Source organism: Rhyacophila brunnea, unplaced genomic scaffold (assembly GCF_057557595.1).
Source record: "Rhyacophila brunnea isolate RB1 unplaced genomic scaffold, BYU_Rbru_1.0 scaffold_6, whole genome shotgun sequence".
Lineage (NCBI taxonomy): Eukaryota > Metazoa > Arthropoda > Insecta > Trichoptera > Rhyacophilidae > Rhyacophila > Rhyacophila brunnea.
This window is the reverse complement of record NW_028233276.1, coordinates 29812928-29821111: the sequence shown is the minus strand read 5'-3', so window position 1 is coordinate 29821111 and position 8184 is coordinate 29812928. Positions and strand designations below refer to the sequence as shown.

At 31.4% G+C, this 8184-nt stretch overlaps 1 protein-coding gene across 1 annotated transcript in view; it reads left to right on the top strand.

Moving 5' to 3' along the window:
- The first annotated feature begins 6336 nt into the window (after positions 1–6336).
- Positions 6337–8184, top strand: part of LOC147065510 (serine protease inhibitor 42Dd-like) — a 39023-nt gene continuing 37175 nt past the window's right edge. Inside the window, exon 1 of the mRNA XM_085956833.1 lies at positions 6337–6653. The gene's annotated coding sequence lies outside the window, so the exon portion shown is untranslated. The remainder of the gene's footprint in view (positions 6654–8184) is intronic.

The following is an 8184-nucleotide window of genomic DNA, read 5'->3' as shown; positions in this document are numbered from 1 at the left end:
ATTTTTGTATTTTTTTTTTATTTCTCAACATAATCTCCTTGGAGCTCAATATACTTGGTAAGACGTTTCTCAATTTTTTTTAAACCGTCAGAAAAATAAGTTTTCGGAAGGTCCTCAAAATAAGCATTTTTCCGATCGATGACTTCTTCATTTGAAAAAAAACGTTGTCCACTTAGCCATTTTTTTAAGTTTGGGAAAAGGAAAAAGTCACTGGGGGCTAAATCTGGCGAATACGGTGGGTGGTCGACCAATTCGAACTTCAATTCTTCAATTTTAGCCATTGATCGTAAACATGTGTGAACACGGGCATTGTCCTGATGAAAGAGGATTTTTTTCCTGTTTAAATGAGGCCGTTTTTCTTCAATTTTGTTTTTTAGCTGGTCCAATCAAGATGCATAATAATCCCCTGTTATTGTTTTTCCTTTTTCCAAATAGTCAACGAAAATAATTTCACGTGCATCCCAAAATACAGTAGCCATAACCTTACCAGCTGATTTTACGGTTTTCGCCTTCTTTGGACATGGTTTGCCTTCGCAATCCAATACTTTGACTGTTCTTTCGTCTCGGGAGTATAGTGGTGTATCCATGTTTCATCCACAGTCACAAAGCGACGAAAAAATTCATCCGGATTGCGTTGCATGAGCGACAACAGGGCTTTAGAGGCCACCACCCTATTGCGTTTATTGTCGACTGTGAGCAAACGCGGCACCCATCTTGCAGAAATATTTTTCATGCCCAATTTGTCATGTAAAATAGAAATGACGCTACCTTTTGAGATCCCTGTAACCTCAATTATCTCACTCAACTTTAATCTTCGGTCACTTAACACCATATCGTGGATTTTATTGATCATTTCTGGTGTAGTCACCTCTACAGGACGTCCTGAGCGTGGTTCATCCTTTGTCGATGTACGACCACGTTTAAATTCATTTAACCAGTTATAAATAGTTGCAAGTGAAGGAGCAGATATGCCGTGAACTAAATCCAACTCATTTTTTATTTCCTTTGCTGTTAACCCTTTTATATTAAAATGTTTAATAACAGATCTAAACTCAATTTTCTCCATTTTCCATTTTTCCATTTTCCACAAGCAAATTTTTTTTTTAAATGTACGAGAAACACACAAAAACCCGACCAATCTGATTGAAACTTCGCAGCATACTGAATCGGTAGTGCCGCTGCATGAAAACAAACCGCTTACAGTACTAGTCGCGCCACCTGTCGGCTTTTCTAAGGACTTATTGACCCACCCTCGTATATTATGAATAGAAAGAAGCGATTACAAAATACGAGTATGTTAAATATATAATTGATTTATTAGAGTATGTAAATAAGTCCCACAGTGGTGTATTATGAAAAATAATTCCTTAGACTTTTTATGAAATAATAAAAAATGTTGGACTAAATAAATGGCAATAAATATAGTATTATTATACCTAGCTTCCAAATGACAAGGCACTCCTTAGGAAAGAGGCAGTGTCGTTTATGCTCTATAGTTTCTATATAATATCCTTAGTAACGTATTCTAATCTATGATTCAAAATATATGGCACTCACAAAATGATGAGAGAAAGATCCTGAGCAGTGGCGTGCGGTCTATAAATAATTTAGACACGCTGAAGATTCCCTCGATATACAATGAGATTATGTATTTATTGTGATATTCTATTGTGTAAATGCATTTCATAAGAATAAGTAAATTCAAAATTACATCCAGCGTATCTCGTTAAATCTAGCGTTTTCTGCACCATATACAGCTTAAAACTTCTCACAAAAAACTTAAACACCAGATTGGTTTCAAAATCAACATACTGGCATTCTATTATATAGTATATAATATGACCATTGAAATAAATTGTATGTAAAATATTTAACTAATTACTATATTTCGTAACTGCAATAACGTGTACTTATAATCCTTATCTATTAGTAAGTTATAAAACAAAAAAAAATCTATTATTTGTTAACTCTGCTAAAAACTATGAAAAATATTGTGATTAGTTTTTTTTAATGCTAGTTTTAATGCTACTTTTTTGACTTTGTGAAAATGAAGATTTTTTCCTGCTTTATCTGGAAAATTTTGTGAATGGCAGTTGACAACGAGCTTCACTTACATCGCGTACGTTTTCTAAACATATCGTTACCTACGAAATCAATTTGTTAAAAGATTTAAAAAGGGGTCTCGAAACAGTTCATACCATTTTGTTTAGACATGCAGTATTACTCACTAATTGAGTATAAAATATAGCCCAATGTATAAAGATGGCCGCGCGGCTTAAGCGTCGACCTATAACGTCGTGGGTTCCAGAAAATCACTCTAAATCCCTAAAACAGCCACTGCATACATATATACCTACTCATTGTTATTGAGTTAAGATACTATATTATTAAGATGGTGTAACCCCAAACTTGTAATTTTAAAATATCAATCGAATACAATGATAATTTTGTAGGATTCGTATAACAAAAAAAAAAATCAACCGTGACTTTCAATAATTTTGATGACACAATAAAACTCATCCTAACATGAAAATTCTCAGGAAATAATTACCGCAAGTATGTCACCATCCAGAAAACATTATTGAAAAATAACAGGGAAAATTTTCTACCGGATCCGGACGTCAAAGTTTAAAGTTTTGGGTTAAACACAATACAAATAAATCAGAATACTTCTATAAAATTCTGTAGGTACATACCTAGATTTAATGCGTTAACCGCAATATAGAATCTTCTGTTCAGTATTATACGGTCATAAGTGACACGAGTACACTGCTCTTGATAATGCATAGTATCATGTTAATTATTGTGTGCAAGTCACATTGTCGCGTGGCAATGCATAGGCTTTATACATAATCATAAGTGCAAATTAAATGTTGAAGTCAACAATATTGTGAGTTCATTCAATTTAACTCATATAAACTAACAAATATACCAGCGATATTCAAACTGAGTTTCGCATATCAATGGGTGCCGCAAAACAGTTTTTGAGCGACATACCTAATACACGAAGTATATTTTTTAATTTGAGAAGAAATTGATTTTTTTAAATCGTGATTTTTTAAAATGAGAAATATTATTATCAATGCGTGAGTAGTATTGTATTAAACTTAACTTATGTAACGCAAAGTAAAAAAAATCTATTATTCCGATAAACATAGTTGCAAACTGTATAAATAGTATCGTTTTTCATTTAAGTAAATATGCCATAGCACTCCAATATAGGAAGATACTAAGTATATAGTATATAAGGAGGCCGGGGTAGATGCCAAATGGGATAATTCGCCAAAATTCACTTAATGTCTTCACCAGTCACTAGATGTTGTTGAAGTATTCGTTTTTGGTACCTCTCTTTACTCACAAAATGCATTTAATAAGAGATTAGGGTGTCAAATTTGACACTAAAATTGTGGCATACTTAGTTCATTTGAGGTTTAGGATGATTTAGCGCCGTGCCAAATAGGCCACGCAATCAAATAACATTTGAAAATAAATAGACGTTCGTGAATTATAGGTACTTTTAAAATATATATTTAATATTATTATTTATATTTAAATTATTATATTTATATTTAATACTTATTGAGAACTTAAATATGCACACGTAAACAATGATTTAATTGTGCATATGTTTAAGTTTCAACGAGAAGAGAGTTCTCGCATTTTTATATAAAGCGTCAGGCATGATAATTATTCTCAATCCGCAATAAAAAACAATATGTTAAAAGCAAAATGAATTAAAACTACTAATTATTAGATATAAACTGATTAAAATTTGTCTACTTTCTGTATAAAATCGTAACGAAGGTTTATTTATTTCATTCGACAGTACAGCGCCCAATTGTTTTGGCTTCGAGTTGTCCAATTCCCTTTATTTGTTATACGGTTATGGTTTCATATAAAAATATATACAGTTGATTTGATATACCAGCATTATTTTATTTCTGCATTTATCACCCTCACCATAAAAGTTAAGGAAATACCATTCTGAATATTTGTTTTAATATATCGTTATTATTGTTTGTTCGTTAGTGTTTTGTTCGTGATTGCTATTAGTGGAAAAAATATTTTTTTAAATATTGTTTTTTTGCAGGTAAATATTATATCAAAGGTAATAATTTGATAAAATATTCCCAGCAGTTTATTGGAGATCATATTGTGTCAGGTGTCAATATCCTTACATATTATTATCTCATGCACAAGTCATAAAATTATTTCTTACCTAATTCATTATTTTAGTATATGGCAGCTTCCACCGAGAAATTGGGAAAAACTCCATATTTTTTTCATATAATGATCCGAATTATTATTATACTTAAAAAGTTAATTTTACAATAAGAAATATTTTTTCTTGTGTATAAAAGTGTCATCCCTACTTAATCCAACACCAAATTAATCAGTAACCAATGTTAAAGTAAAAATAATAACGCGAAACAATCTATTTTAGTACCATCAAATTAAGGCAACTGTATTATGTCTAGTCTAGTAGGTAAGTATCAACCTAGGACAGGGATGGCAAACCTATAGCACGCGAGATGATTTTGCATGGCACGCGAATGTTTCATTTTGAATGAAAAGAAAATAAATTAAGTACTAATTATTTTTATGTATTATATTTATTTAAAAAGGTTTTTTTTTTAAAAAGTTTTACATATAAAATAAAATATAATATACTTACTTAAGTACCTACTTTCTTATATAATATTAAAAAATAATGACGACATAGCCATGTGTGTTTTTTTCGGTTTTTCATGCTATGTTTACCAATCGATGTGCATCGATATACAATTGTATAGGTCGGTCCTTTGGATCGGGCAATTAAAAATAACAATATTTAATCAACAAACATTATGAAATTAATTATCGGCAGTCATTCAAATATAATAACTGCTTATTATTTTGACTCAAATATAATCTCTAAAATTGGAAAACCGTTCAGTGATGGAGAATAATATAATATGAATGAAGAGTGATTCAAATGCTTCCACGATCTCATTGAGAATTTTGAAAACAAGACAATCAAAGAATAAAAGATATGCCTTCGGCTAGAAATACGGCGGAAGATTGAATATCAAGAATTCCATTGTAATTTTTAAACTTTTTTTAATGGAAATCTTAAAAACTACTTTTTTAGAAAACTTCGCCAAGAAAAACTGCTTGGCACGTCAGACAGTCGAAAAATATTATTTGGGAAATTTCGGCACGCGATCGTAAAAAGGTTCACCATCCCTGACCTAGGGGATCTACCTCAGTGACTTAGAGGAAATATTAGGTGTAAATATCATGAAACCCCCTACACTTTAAAAAAAAATGTATTCAAAATCAACGTTGAGACCTTTCTGCTTTAGCTTTTTCTTTAAATTTCAGCATTCATGCGTTTATTTTTAATCTATATTTTTTGTGAACGATATAAATACCCTACTATCGGACTGAGATTTGGGACCCCTTGTCCAGTTGGGCCTCGTTTGCGATTTGGTAGTCCCTACCTACCTATGGTAAATACCAACGTAATTCATACATTTTTTTTACTTAGATTGATAAAAATTCGAAGGTCCATGGTAGAAGTGACAAGCATCTTTAAAAATATAAGGTGGAATAAATGTGGAAGTCAATACCATTTGTTAGATTTTGATAACCCTGCACTCCCTTTCCGCTTTAAAAAATTAACAATATTTTTTAATAAACCATTTCTTTTATTCAACGAATAATTTACAAGATTTAAGAATGCTCCATTCTATTCTAATTATTGAACGTACATAATTCTGAAAACACTCATGAGAAAATGTAGCCAATAGAAAAAATCTTTTTCGAAAAAAGTAAGACACCCGGCAGGAATCGAATCTGTGTCTCTTGGGTATCGCGCCCTGTACATTACCACTATGCTACAACTGCCATGCTTAATTACGACAAATTTTAACTATTGGCCTTTTTAATACCTGCTCATAAGTGCTCTACAAATTGAGTTAGGTACGTCTTAGTTTTTTCGAAAAATATTTCAGAATAAAATTATGTATGTTCAAATCTACATTTTTTTTCGAAATAGATCCTCAAAAAAATTTTCTGTATGCGCGCCTAATAAAGAAACTGCACTTCTTTTCTATGATTTTATATTTCTCTATGGCAGCGACTTCTGAATCACATTATCCAGTCATCACCGCACCAACAACCCGTGCCACGCCGGGTATTCGTAGCTAGTTTATAATAAATAATAAAATTATTAATAATGACCGTGTACACAAAAACAAGGTAAACAGATTCGAACCTTGGCTCGGCTAGTCGCGGTCTCACAGTGTTAGCAGCATTGAGACGTATCAACCGGAAATTTTGTACCGAGCAGTCAATCCGAGTCGAAGAAGCGACGTTTAAACATGTTATTCAAATTGCCGCAACTCTTGACATTTAGTGTTATTTCGTAAAACTGTCGGCCAAGTTCATTAGTGGACGAACTTACAATACATACCAACGTGATAACAGCTCATTCTGCCCGCCTTCGCGAGCTAAAACAATGTTGTGAAGTGAATAACAATTTGTGATTCCATATTATTATTGTGATACGGTGTAAAATAATTCGAATATTTTATCAAGTTAAGTGCAACACTCAACGTATTTTTTAACACACCACTAACTACAAAAAAACAAACGAAAATAATATAAAGGTGTGTATAATTTATTTATATATAACAATTATAATACAATTATCTTATTGTTAATGTGTTTTCTATTGATATTAGTTTCATTCGCTGCAACGATAGACTATGTTTGTTTTATTATTTTTGCATCGTCATCAGTATAGTGTCGCCTGTGATCACACTATGTTAACGTCTATATTCTGATAACTTGATGAGGATAATTTTTTTTAAAACACAGTCGAACCTATTAGTAATGAAACGTAAAAATCAGAGTGTGCAAATCTTTCTTACAAACCTACTACGTAATATTAGTATGGAAAACATACAACGTAAAAGTCAATACCAATTCGATTGTAATATACGTTAAGAATATCATAAAAAATCATTTATTTCGGATTGTTTTTTTAAATATCACTACGTACATACCTACTTATTCAATTATATTTTTTCTGACTGAATAATTATCTCAGAATATAATAAAATACGATAAACAATAATACATTAACTTACTTACGCATAAATTACGTTTTAATTAAAAGAAGAAAAAAAGGTTATTTTTTTATCAAGACGTATGTACCAAACATACCTGTTGACAATTAATACCGAATAGGTCAGAATAATATTTTTTTTTCAAATACAACTAAAATATAAAATATACTTAATATCCTACTGGCGATTAACATAGCATCACCCTTCTCCTTTATAAATTAAATCAAAAGGTCGTTGTTACATGTAACTGTTTGTCTCTGGTTTCCTTGGTACTGCATACCTATATTATTATAATTAAGTATGCATTTTACTCAATTAATACGATAACAATCTATGTGCAACTACCATGTTTGCATCATTTAACTATTTAATCAAGAGCATATTATAATGATAATATGCACATTTTATTTATATGCATAATATTTCAGTACAAGTTTTTATGTTGGTGGTCAGTCAATCTCAATTAATAAACGGGTATTTCCATAAAACACAGCATCAGTTGTACGAAGGATAACCACAGTTATTATGATAGAAACAGGTTTTTTTAAATGCTAATACATGCCCATAAGTAAATATTATAAGCTGGTTGGTACAAAACTGACTATTATTCTATTTCATACACGACACAATGCATTTTATTACGTATATTGTTAACTAACAATCACTTACAGATTCATCCGCGTGAAATACAGAAAGGCAGGCGTTCACCTGTACGTGCCTTGCATCATCTAATATTGTTGCAAGCGCGTTCTTTTCAAAAAGTTTCTTTTGAGATATCGAAAATCGAGATGAAAGTCATATAATTTAGTACTAAACTAAATAATCTATAGGCTGTATAACAGTTGCGTGCGGTGAATTTTTTTTAGAAATACCGTTAAAAATAGATACCAATATTCATACTATTTGCTACATATTATCTGCTTAGAGATTTGTCACAGATATGAAAGAGTCTGATATTTGGGCATAGGGAAAGTATAAGTTTTCGCCACTTCTCTCAGATCTCATCGCTAACCCTTGTGCCTCCCCCCAGGGACTAATGAGTAAGGACATATTACTAGATTGATTAATT